This window comes from Anolis sagrei, chromosome X, assembly GCF_037176765.1.
Source record: "Anolis sagrei isolate rAnoSag1 chromosome X, rAnoSag1.mat, whole genome shotgun sequence".
NCBI lineage: Eukaryota > Metazoa > Chordata > Lepidosauria > Squamata > Dactyloidae > Anolis > Anolis sagrei.
Window position 1 is genome coordinate 98,210,966 of NC_090034.1, and position 14,062 is coordinate 98,225,027.

Genomic DNA, 14,062 nt, shown 5'->3' on the forward strand with positions numbered 1-14,062 from the left:
GTGGTGACAGCCGACAGGGAGCTCTGGCCTGGGCTGGTTCATGAGGTCACGAAGAGTCGGAAATGACTGAACAACAACACATGAAAACACCAACATACACAGACTTACGTAGTGTGTACACAGATAGCTTAGGGTGCATCTACACTGCAGAATTAATGCAGTTTGATACCACTTTGACTGACATGGCTCAATGCTGTGGAATCAATGGAACTTGCATTTGTACAAGGTCTATAGCTTTCTCTGCCGTATAGTGCTGGTGCCTCCACAAGCTACAAATCCCAGGATCTCATTGCATTGACTCAAGGCAGTTAAAATAGTGTCAAACCGCATTAAACTCTAAAGTGTAGAGTTACCTCTAATCACCCTTCATCTTGTGGAAAGATGCATTATTGTTCTTACATCTAAAACTGGATCTGTGCATATAAATTGGCATATCCGGTTTTTAGGCTCTGCTGTTTCTGAAGAATGCATTTCTTTTTGTGTGATGCATGGCAAGCAGTAACAGAGGAGGACAACCAAGATGGTAAAATGGCTGAAAATTAAGATCATTGTGGAACAGTTTAGGGAGTTGCATTTATTTACCTAGGAAAGGAGAAGATTGAGCTCTGAGATTTGCCCAAGGTCATCCAGTGGGTTTCATGGCTGAGAGGGGATTTCAACCCTTATATTCCAGATTCCTTATATTCCAGAGACCTTAAAGCCAAAATCAGCTAGCCACTTAAGTAGTGTTGTAGATTCATCGCCCGGCGCACCGTGCTACCTTCACAGACACATGATGAAATGCGGATTGGGTTGGAAACCAATGAACAGAGGTTTATTAACTTTCAGGCCTGAAAGGATGTCTGATACAGAGTTTCTGCTCAAAAAGAATAGGACATACTCTTGCAAAACAGTGCAAGACATTTTATCCCCTTCGACAAACATTCAAAAGACCCGCTCCCTCTCCTGATTGGCTCAGAAATTATTAAGCCAGGATCCGGACTTTCGTTGGCTGGAGATTCCCACTGATATCAGAGATGGATGGAGTTTCTCCCACAGTGGGAAGAACGGAGAGCTGTCATTTTTCCATTTGAAGCTGGAGCCGTTCAGAGTGCCTGCCCAGACTTAGGTTTAATAATATGGTTTATGGCAATGTAAATAGCCTATGATGGTATTATATGAATATGAATATACAAAAAGGAGCCAGCCTCAGAGACAATGGAGAGTCCTATGCAAATATAGACAGTTCAAGGAAAACATACAGAACAATACAGTTTTTATTGAGGTGCAGTTCGTATCTGATATTTCTGAAACTCCTGGATATCTTCCTAATTTTATCTTAAAGGGGATCTTTTCCTGTTTACTTTGCCTATCTTTGGGGATTCCCTTTTAGCAGGACACCAAACCAGTTTCCCAAGCACCAGCAATTTTACAAGATCCAATAGTTCCACAAGCACTTACATATCCTATGGTTTAAAGTTTTTCTGGGGCTGCTCGATCATATCTGTTCCTGGCCTTGCGAGCACACCTCAGTCCCAGTTAATATAACACACACATATATGTGCGCGCCCCCCCCCCCCCCCCGTTCATATTTCATAAATAAATCATAACGATGAATGTAGTCATAAGAGAAATCTCTCTGGGGCCCCTTCCACACAGCTATATAAAATCCACATTGAACTGGATTATATGGTAATGTGGACTCAGATAATCCAGTTCTGAGCAGATATTGTGCATTATCTGCCTTGATATTCTGGATTATTGTCTGACTCTGGGCATTAGTGCTCATCTCCATTTCTAAGCCATTTCTGAACACATTTCTGTGTATGAACCCACACGATCATCTGAAGAGGCCCTGCTCTCGCTCCCGCCCCCTTTGCAGGCAGGAGCGAGAGCAGGCCCCTTTGCACGATTGGTGGGGACAAGGGAGAGGGCCTTCTCTGTGGTGGCCCCCCGACTCTGGAACTCACTTCCTAAGAATATCAGGCAAGCCCCCCACATTGGCAGTCTTTAGGAGGAGCCTGAAAACGTGGCTGTTCCAGTGTGCCTCCCTGAACAAAGAAATAATTCCCAGCAAAATGTCCTCAAAAGCACTTTAACTACTCGTTGGGTTGCTCTCCCTTTATTTCTTTTAAAACCCTCTTACCAGATACATCCTACCTCTGTTCATGCCCAGTGTTCATTTTTTAAATTTTAAACTATTACATTTGGCCCGGCCATGGGTTTTTAAATTCTTGCGTGTTACTGTTTATATGTGATTTATATTAATTGTTTTATTTGCTTATTGCCTTTTGTTTTATTGATGTGTTGTCAGGCTTGGCCTCATGTAAGCCACTCCGAGTCCCCTTGGGGAGATGGTGGTGGGGTATAAATAAAGTTTTATTATTATTATTATTTCACAAGCTATATAGGGTTAGCTTATTGTTTTAGAAACATTCCCAACCCACCTCCCCAGGGCTTTGGGTTTAGTAGATGATTGATTTATTCCTTTCAGGAATTTCCAGGCTCTGGGTGGTTACAGAGATGGACCTTTGAGAAAGACTGAACCATAGGACTTTCGCATCTGCAGACGTTGTATTAATTTAATAAAATATAATTATTAGAAAAGGTAAAGGTTTCCCATTGACATTAAGTCTAGTCGTGTCCGATGCTGGGGGATGGTGCTCATCTCCCTTTCTAAGCTCAAGAGCCAGCATTGTCCATAGACACCTCCAAGGTCATGTGGCCAGCATGACTGCATGGAGCACCGTTACCTTCCCGCCAGAGCAGTACCTATTGATCTACTCACATTTGCATGTTTTTAAAACTACTGGGTTGGCAGGAGCTGAGCTAACAATGGGAGCCCACCCCGCTCCCCGGATTCGAACCGCCGACCTTTTGCTCAGCAAGTTCAACAGCTTAATCTGCTGCACCACCAGAATAACCTATTAAATAGAAATAATGTGTTTAATTCATTCTTTTATGGAGAGGGGTCAATTTTTCGATAACAAGATCAAACCACTACATTGCGCCGGCATCTAAAACTTTCTATTCCTTTGTACAGTGCTAGCATGATGCAGTGTGTTGACCATTGGACCGAACTACAACACCGAAATACAACACTGCCTGAGCTCTGCGAGTACAGCATTTTCCCAAATGAAGCAGAGAGTGTTCAAGGACTGGGACATCCGTAGGGAAACCAAGGTGCTTGTCTATAAAGCTATTGTCCTCCCAACCCTGCTATATGCCTGCGAAACGTGGACTGTCTACAGACATCACATGCAACTCCTGGAACGATTCCATCAGCACTGCCTCCGGAAAATCCTGCAAATCTCTTGGGAAGACAAGCGGACAAACATCAGCATGCTGGAAGAAGCAAAGACTACCAGCATTGAAGTGATGGCCCTCCGCCACCAACTCCGCTGGGTCGGCCATGTTGTCCGGATGCCTGACCACCGTCTCCCAAAGCAGTTGCTCTACTCTGAACTTAAGAATGGAAAACGGAACATTGGTGGACAGGAAAAGAGATTTAAAGATGGCTTCAAAGCCAACCTTAAAATCTCTGGCATAGACACTGAGAACTGGGAAGCCCTGGCCCTTATAGCGCTCCAGCTGGAGGTCAGCTATGACCAGCAGTGCTGCAGAATTTGAGGAGGCACAAGTGGAAGGTGAAAGAGAGCAACGTGCCAGGAGGAAGGCGCGTCAAGCCAACCCCGACCGGGACCACCTTCCACCTGGAAACCAATGCCCTCACTGTGGGAGAAGATGTGGGTCAAGAATAGGGCTCCACAGTCATCTACGAATCCACAAGGAAACCCATCATGGAAGACCATCTTACTCATCCAATGAGGGATCGCCTAAGTAAGTAAGTAAGTAAGACCATTGGACCAGGACTCCAGGAGACCGGGATTCAAATCCTCGCCCAGCCATGGTAGTCCATGGGGTGAAATTGGATAAATCATTCTCTCTGCTTTGGAGGAAGACAATGGCAAACCTCCTCTGAACAAATCTTGCCAAGAAAACCACATGCCAAGGTCACCAAATGCCAGAGTGGACCTGAAGGTACACAACTAGCAAGCATCACAGGACAGCTTTTAATATGTATTTGACCCTTGTGTCAACTAGGATCCTCAAACCCTTCTGCTTGGCGTCAGATGCCCAATTCACTATACCATCTTAGGTGAAATCCCTTGGCAGAGCAATTGTCAATGGAGCCCATATTATTCTGAATACAACTTTTTAGCTCCTATGCCTACGCATGCAAGCTGCACAGTTTTGATCCTATCATCATCGTATGCATGGTGCGGATTGCAATGCAGCTGTACTAGATGCCTGACAGAGAGGAAAGGAAAAGCATTGCCAAACCTTCAAATGAGCAGCATCTCTGAAATATTTATCACACTCCTATTAACAGTTCAGAGCTGACAAACATCTCTCTGACTCACAAAGATGCACAGCCCTCCCAGGACTTGATCTCATCCTAACAAATGCGGAGGACCTGATCGATGCGGTTGAAGTGGTAGGATCCTTAGGGGCAAGTGACCATGTGCTCCTGCAATTTGAGGTACAAAGGAAGGCCGAAACTAAGACAAGTCAAACCCGCATTTTGGACTTTAGGAGAGCTGATTTCCAAAAAATGAAGGAAACACTGAGCAGCATTCCGTGGACACAGATACTAAAAGACAAGGGAGTTACGGATGGATGGGAATTTCTCAAGAGTGAAATACTCAAGGCGCAATTGCAAACCGTGCCAACAAAGAGAAAAAATAGGACAAGTGCAAAGAAGCCAGAATGGATGTCCAAAGAACTTCTAACTGTGCTAAGACACAAAAGAGGCATGCACAAGAAGTGGAAAAAGGGAGAAATCACCAAAGAAGAATTCAAACAAATGGCCAACACCTGTAGGGAAAAGGTCCGCAAGGCTAAAGCACAAAACGAGCTCAGGCTTGCCAGGGACATTAAAAACAATAAAAAGGGCTTCTATTCTTATGTCAGTAGAAAAAGGAAAAACAAGGAGGCGATAGGACCTCTTCGAGGAGAAGATGGGGCAATGCTGACAGGGGATAGGGAAAAGGCAGAACTACTTAATGCCTTCTTTGCCTCGGTCTTCTCACAAAAAGAGAGTCTTCAACCTCAGCAAGATGGAGTGGATGAGGGATTGGAGGACATCCAACCCCAAATTGGGAAACAAGTTGTCCAGGAATACCTGGCCGCTCTTAATGAGTTCAAGTCCCCAGGGCCAGATCAACTACACCCCAGAGTATTGAAGGAACTAACGGAAGTCATTTCGGAACCATTGGCAACCATCTTTGAGAGTTCTTGGAGAACGGGAGAAGTTCCAGCAGATTGGAGGAGGGCCAATGTGGTCCCAATCTTCAAGAAGGGAAAAAAGGATGACCCAAACAACTACCGTCCGGTCAGCCTCACGTCGATACCGGGCAAGATTCTGGAAAAGATTGTTAAGGAAGCGGTCTGCAAACACTTAGAAACAAATGCAGTCATCGCTAATAGTCAACATGGATTTATCAAAAACAAGTCATGCCAGACTAATCTGATCTCTTTCTTCGATAGAGCTACAAGCTGGGTAGATGCGGGGAATGCCGTGGATGTAGCGTACCTGGATTTCAGTAAGGCCTTCGACAAGGTCCCCCATGACCTTCTGGCAAGGAAAGTAGTCCAATGTGGGCTAGGCAAAACTACGGTGAGGTGGATCTGTAATTGGTTAAGTGGACGAACACAGAGAGTGCTCACTAATGCTTCCTCTTCATCTTGGAAAGAAGTGACAAGTGGAGTGCCGCAGGGTTCCGTCCTGGGCCCGGTCCTGTTCAACATCTTTATTAATGACTTAGATGAAGGGCTAGAAGGCATGATCATCAAGTTTGCAGACGACACCAAATTGGGAGGGATAGCCAATAGTCCAGAGGACAGGAGCAGAATTCAAAACGATCTTGACAGATTAGAGAGATGGGCCAAAACTAACAAAATGAAGTTCAACAGTGACAAATGCAAGATACTCCACTTTGGCAGAAAAAATGAAATGCAAAGATACAGAATGGGGGACGCCTGGCTCGAGAGCAGTACGTGTGAAAAAGATCTTGGAGTCCTCGTGGACAACAAGTTAAACATGAGCCAACAATGTGATGTAGCGGCAAAAAAAAGCCAATGGGATTTTAGCCTGCATCAATAGGAGCATAGTGTCTAGATCTAAGGAAGTAATGCTACCCCTCTATTCTGCTTTGGTTAGACCACATCTGGAATATTGTGTTCAATTCTGGGCACCACAATTCAAGAGAGATATTGACAAGCTGGGATGTGTCCAGAGGATGGCGACTAAAATGATCAAGGGTCTGGAGAACAAGCCCTATGAGGAGCGGCTTAGGGAACTGGGCATGTTTAGCCTGAAGAAGAGAAGGCTGAGAGGAGATAAGATAGCCATGTATAAATATGTGAGAGGAAGCCACAGGGAGGAGGGAGCAAGCTTGTTTTCTGCTTCCTTGGAGACTAGGACGCGGAACAATGGCTTCAAACTACAAGAGAGGAGATTCCATCTGAACATTAGGAAGAACTTCCTGACTGTGAGAGCCGTTCAGCAGTGGAACTCTCTGCCCCGGAGTGTGGTGGAGGCTCCTTCTTTGGAAGCTTTTAAGCAGAGGCTGGATGGCCATTTGTCAGGGGTGGTTTGAATGCAATATTCCTGCTTCTTGGCAGAGGGTTGGACTGGATGGCCCATGAGGTCTCTTCCAACTCTTTGATTCTATGATTCTATGATTCTATGACTTACGGAGTGAGACTTCCCCCTTTCTCTTCTCCAGAGTCATCCATTCTTTTGGTCCTGATTGACAGGACAGGAACATCATAGTACTCGTTCCATTTTGAGCATTTTTATATAGTGTAAATGCCAAAATGGATTATCCTTAGCCTACATATTGTGGTGGCTGGCTTCTGGCATGTTTAAGAGCTCTAGAGTCAGCCCTCTACAAGAGTTGAATGAAAAGTAATGCCTCCACTTTCATAACTCCTCAACAGATAAGGTATGTGGCAGGTACTGGCTTGTTCAGTAGACTTTCCTCTACAGTTCCAAAGGACCAAGGTCAGACCGAATGTGCTTCTGTGCCTTCAAGTCACCTGTGGACGCATGGATTTCATAAGGTTTTCTTAGGCAAGGAATATTCAAAGGTGGCTTTGTCAGGGTGGTGCAATGAGTTAAACCCTTGTGCCAACTGAACTGCCAACCTGAAGGCCAGCAGTCAAAATCTGCGAAATGGGGTGAGCTCCCATCTGTCAGCTCCAGCTTCCCATCAGGGGACATGAAAAAGCATCCTACAGGATGATAACACATCCAGGCATCCCCTGGGCAATGGCCCTTCAGATAGTCAATTCTCTCACACCAGAAGCAACTTGCAGTTTCTCAAGTCGTTTCTGACATGTAAAAAAAATGGGGGGGAAAGGGACCAAAGTTAGATTTCTGTGCCTTCAAGTCACCTGTGGACTTATGGCGACCTCATGGATTTCCTAGGGTTTTCTAAGGCAAGGAATACTCAGAGGTGGCTTTGTCAGGATGGTACAATAGGTTAAACCCTTGTTCCAGCTGAACTGCTAACCTGTAGGTTGGCAGTCAAAATCTGCAAGATGGGGTGAGCTCCCATCTGTCAGCTCCAGCTTTCCATCAGGGGACATGAGAGAAGCCTTCCACAAGATGGTAACATATCCCCTGAGCAATGTCCCTGTGGACGGTCAAGTCTCTCACATCAGAAGTGACTTACAGTTTCTCAAGTCACTTCTGACACGAAAAAAAAATGGTGGGAAAGGGACCAAGGTCGGATTCTATATGTTTCTATGCCTTCAAGTCACCTGTGGACTTATGGTGACCTCATCGATTTCATAGGGTTTTGCCAGCCCTTCCTCTGAAATACAGCTTGGTGCCATCATTTCTAAAGAAACATGTCTCCCCTTGTCATGTTCAGACTGGCAAATGGCTGCAAATGGACTCAGATGCGAGGTGCTTGGCACTGTATGCCCTCATTAACCTCACAACGGCATCATTAGCTTTTGGAAGCATGAATGGCCAAGCATGCCAGAGCAAGGCGGTGGCTCTTCATTGTTTCCCTTTGGATGCACACGCTTCGTGCTCAAATGTCATGTAGGAGCACGAGCTTCTTTTGCAACTATGCCACAGTACCTTTGCCAGCTCCTGTTGTCTATGAAATGGGTGGGGAGAGTATGGAAGTGGGAGGGAGAAGGTGACAAAGAGAAATTATGGGCACAATAATGACACATAATGGCATTCTTCCTAATGGCATTAGGAAAATAAAACAGATTTGGGAAGAGATTAATTTCATAATGGCTCTCCAGTAATATTGAGAAACACCTCGCCATCCTTGCTGCCAGCATGGGGTAGTTTCTATATTATTCTGACCCCACTTTAACTGCCATGGCTTAATGTTATGGGATGCTGAGAGCTGTAGTTTTGCAAGGTCTTTAGGCTTTTGTTCCAAAGCATGCTGGCGCCTCACTAAACGGAACTCCTAGGATTCCACAGCATTGAACCATAGCATCTAAAGTGGAATCAAACTGCATTAGTCCTGTGGTGTAAATACACTGAGATCCTACACAGGAAAGCAAGATGACTGCTGTTCCTCTTCTCTCACGGTTAGCCAACACTAGATCTACACTACCATATAATCCAGATTGTTAAAGATGGTAATCTATATTATCTTCTTTGAACTGGATTATATGAGTCCACACTGCCATATAATCCCAATTATTAAAGCTGATAATCTATATTATATGCTTTGAACTGGGTTATATGAGTCCACACTGCCATATAATCCAGATTATTAAAACTAATCTATATTATATGCTTTGAACTGGATTATATGAGTCCACACTGCCATATAATCCCGATTATTAAAGCTGATAATCTATATTATATGCTTTGAACTGAATTATATGAGTCCACACTGCCATATAATCCAGATGATTAAAACTGATAATCTATATTATATGCTTTGAAGTGGATTATATGAGTCCACACTGCCATATAATCCAGATTATTAAAACTGATAATCTATATTATATGCTCTGAACTGGATTCTATAAGTCTACACTGCCATAGGTAAGGTACAGGTTTTCCAATGACATTAAGTCTAGTCGTGTCCAACTCTGGGGGTTGGCGCTCATCTCCATTTCTAAACCGAAGAGCCGGCATTGTCTGTAGACACTTCCAAATTCATGTAGCCAGCATGACTGCATGGAACGCTGTTACTACCTATTGATCTACTAACATTTGCATGTTTTCAAACTGCTATGTTGGCAGAAGCTGGGGCTAACAGCGGGAGCTCACACCAATCCCGTATTTGAAAATACAACCTTTCAGTTAGCAACTTCAGCAGCTCAGCGCTTTTGCCCAATGTGCCACCAGGGGCTCCCTACACTGCCATATAATCCAGGTTATTAAAGATGATAATCTATGTTATCAGATTTGAACTGGATTATATGAGTCTACACTGCCATATAATCCAGTTCAAAGTGGATTATCTGGATGTTATATGGCAATGCAGTTGCAGTCTGAGTGCAAACTATTTTGCACTTTGACTTCACTTTGCAGCAATTGAAGTCAGCAGAGTTCAAAACAGGGAAAGTGGGAGGAAGAGAAAGAAGCTGGGACACACTGAGAGGAACTGAAAAGTTGGATGGGAGAGTATTACCAAATTACGTGCCAAATCACAACAGTTGGAGGGTATGCTGTTGAATATGACGTGTACAAAACTTACATGAAAGCAGATGTTATAATGTATGTTTTCTATAACTTAGAACGCAAAAAGAAATACTGAAAAACGCACAAACCCAGTTTTCCACCTGTCCTTTCCTAGATCTTTACCATAAATTGCAAGATGCTGAGTAAGCCTTCCAAATTGGCTCATCATCTAAAGCAGAATTTGTGGCGTAATGTAAAATAAACCACGTGTCATTCACATTTGATCAGCCCACACACTGCCTTGCCAGAGGAAGAAAATATGCCATGTAGGTGAACAGTAAAGAACAAGTAGTTTACTCTTCTCAATTCAAAACAACATATGTACAATGCGATCAGTTGCATCAACTCACATAATGTCCTTTTATGAGAGATTTTAAATCGTCTTTCTTTGTCCATGTGGATAAACACCTTCAGCAGCTCATGAATGCAAGATACTCCACTTAGGCAGAAAAAACGAAATGCGAAGATACAGAATGGGGGACAATGCCTGGCTCGAGAGCAGTACGTGTGAAAAAGATCTTGGAGTCCTCATGGGCAACAAGTTAAACATGAGCCAACAACATGATGTAGCGGCAAAAAAAGCCAATGGGATTTTGGCTTGCATCAATCGGAGCATAGTGTTTAGATCTAGGGAAGTCATGCTACCCTTCTATACCGCCTTGGTTAGACCACACCTGGAATATTGTGTCCAATTCTGGGCACCACAATTCAAGAGAGATATTGACAAGCTGGAATGTGTCCAGAGGAGGGTGACCAAAATGATCAAGGGTCTGGAGAACAAGCCCTATGAGGAGCGGCTTAAGGAGCTGGGCATGTTTACCCTGCAGAAGAGAAGGCTGAGAGGAGATATGATAGCCATGTATAAATATGTGAAAGGAAGCCACAAGGAAGAGGGAGCAAGCTTGTTTTCTGCTTCCCTGGAGACTAGGACGCGGAACAATGGCTTCAAACTACAAGAGAGGAGATTCCATCTGAACATGAGGAAGAACTTCCTGATTGTGAAAGCCATTCAGCAGTGGAACTCTCTGCCCCAGAGTGTGGTGGAGGCTCCTTCTTTGGAAGCTTTTAAACAGAGGCTGGATGGCCATCTGTCAGGGGTGCTTTGAATGCAATATTCCTGCTTCTTGGCAGGGGGTTGGACTGGATGGCCCATGAGGTCTCTTCCAACTCTTTGATTCTATGATTCTATGAAGTGAGAGCACACTCCAAACTCTGTCTCTCTCTGCGTCTCTCTTCTTCCATTTCTGCATAGCTCAAACCTGAACAAAAATGTAACAGTATCCAAAAGTCCCAGGCGCAGCCATCTCCCCAGCGATTGCCCAACCAATCAGCTACAAGCAGTTGACACACACTCACTGATTCCAACAAAATTTACATTAACTTGGTTGGGTTAATGGTGTGAGAGTGAAGAGAATGAAGAGGTGTATCAACACTGTAGAATTAATGCAGTTTGACACCACTTTAAATGTCATGGGTCAATGCTGTGGAATTCTGGGAGTTTAGTTTGGTCATTACGCTCAGTTAGACAGAGCCAGAAGTAGGTTTCTACATTCCAAACATACATCTGCTTGCTTTCTTCCATTGATCTTTTCAAGGACTGGCCTTTCATCATCCACAAAAAGAGACTATCACTTTATTGCTGCCTAGTAACTATAATTACGTGTGATACTTCTGTATTTACAGGGCTTTTTCTACCACTCTGCCTCATTACAATGCTTTACAATCCATTTTCTAGTTGCACGCACTCTGTTTTATTGCTGGCTTTCATTATCCCTTGTCTTTTATGTATTGCCCTTTTTTTATTGCGTTGACTTTTAGACTTTCAGTCCGCTGCATTGAACCATGGGGGAGAGGCAGAATATAATTATTTATAGGACACGGAACAATGGCTTCAAACAGCAAGAAAGGATATTCCATCTGAACATGAGGAAGAACTTCCTGACTGTGAGAGCTGTTCAGCAGTGGAACTCTCTGCCCCGGAGTGTGGTGGAGGCTCCTTCTTTGGAGGCTTTTAAACAGAGGCTGGATGGCCATCTGTCAGGGGTGATTTGAATGCAATATTCCTGCTTCTTGGCAGAATGGGGTTGGACTGGATGGCCCATGAGGTCTCTTCCAACTCTTTGATTCTATGATTCTATGAAAATAGTCATAAATCCATTGAGAACATCACATATGTTTACCAACACTTCCAAAGGGAAAGTGGTCTGGAAAATATAACTTTGTTAATATCTGATAGTTTCTTGCTACTGGAGATCAATTAATATAGTGTGATACCATTTTAACTGCTATGTTTCAATGCTACGGAATTCTGGGAGTTATAGTTTTGCACCGTCTTTAGCCAATGCCAGTGAGTGCTGGCACCTCACCAAACTAAACTACAAATCCCAGGGTTTCGTAGTATTGAACCATGGCAAGCCATTTAACACTGCACAATTATACTTCAGTAGTGCCATTTAAAATTGCTATGGCACCCGACTAAGGAAGTTTCTCAAGGCAATAGAGCTCCCATAATCAAAATGCTAAATATTTCTCCTCATATTGCAAATCCCAGGATACCAGAAGATGTGACCATGGCAAATAAAATGAAACAATAGTGCTATAACCATGTGGTGTGAAAAAGCTGCAAGTCTTATTCAACAGAACTGGTTGTTGTTTTTTTGTCGTGTCAGGAGCAAGTCACTTCTGGTGTGAGAGAATTGGCCGTCTGCAAGGACGTTGCCCAGGGGATGCCTGGATGATTTGATGTTTTTATCATCCTTGTGGGAAGCTTCTCTCATGTCCCCACTGATTAATTGCTATAACTATATAGTTAATATGTTAAATGTGGAAATAACAAATTCCAAATGGAATAATATAGATAAAATGGAAAAGTTTACAATAACTAAGAGGATGTGGGAACCAGTTAGGAATTATTTAGAGAATTTGTTAAGATGTGGAGTAGAAAAATTAAGACTGAGACTGATATTTCAAATGTATGACCAGCTCTTTAAGCTGCTCCTCATAGGGCTTGTTCTCCAGACCATTGATCATTTTAGTCGCCCTCCTCTGGACACATTCCAGCTTGTCAGTATCTCTCTTGAATTGTGGTGCCCAGAATTGGACACAATATTCCAGGTGTGGTCTAACCAAAGCAGAATAGAGGGGTAGCATGACTTCCCTGGACCTAGACACTATACTCCTATTGCTGCAGGCCCAAATCCCATTGGCTTTTTTTGCCACCACATCACATTGTTGGCTCATGTTTAACTTGCTGACCACAAGGACTCCAAGATCGTTTTCACACGTACTGCTCTCGAGCCAGGCATCATTGTCCCCCATTCTGTATCTTTGCATTTCGTTTTTTCTGCCGAAGTGGAGTATCTTGCATTTGTCACTGTTGAACTTCATCTCCCCTTCCACTTTCTCGCTGCCATTTGCTAAAAGCAGTCCCATCACCTCTTGGCTTCAGTAAACTCCACAAAGTGCTTGTTCCTGCTGGCATAACAGGAATCTTTCAAAGGAGGGAAGTTGTAAATGTGACTCACGAGATTACAAAGAGGAACATGCCCTGATGTAGGAGGCGGATGTGGTAGAAGGTTTTCCAGCGCGCTCCATACGCAGCCTCATTTTATACTTGCTGCCTTTGTTTTAAAGGTGGAGAAGACTCACCTGCAGTGCTACGATGACTAGGCAGTAAATAGGTTTGTTTACTCAGATGTGACTTTTGTGGGTGCCAATGAAAGGCTCAATCTACACTGTTATATAATGCACTTGAAATGCATTGAATTAGGTTGTATGAGTCCTGTATTCTGAAACTGCATTATTGATCAATGCAGATGCTAGATGGGGCCAAAGTCTAGATCCAGTGGTTCTCAACCTTCCTAATGCCATGACCCCTTATTACAGTTCTTCATATTGTGGTGACTCCCAACCATAAAATTATTTTTGTTGCTACTTCATAATTGTATTTTTGGTACTGTTGGGAATCATAATGTAAATATCCGATATGCAGGATGTATTTTTATTCACTGGACCAAATTTGGCACAAGTACTCAATGCTGCCAAATCTGAATACTTGTGGGGTTGGGGAGGGGGATTGATTTTGTCATTTGGGAGTTGTAGTTTCTGGGATTTAACGTTCACTTACAATCAAAGAGCATTCTAAACTCCAACAAGGTGAACTATAAATCCTCGCAACTACAACTACCAAAAGACAAAATCAATCCCCCTTCCCCACCCCAATCTCAACAGTATTCAAATTTGGGCGTATTGGGTATTTGTGCCAGATTTGGTCCAGTGAATGAAAATACATCCTGGATATCAGATATTTACATTATGATATATAACAGTAGCAAAATTACAGTTATG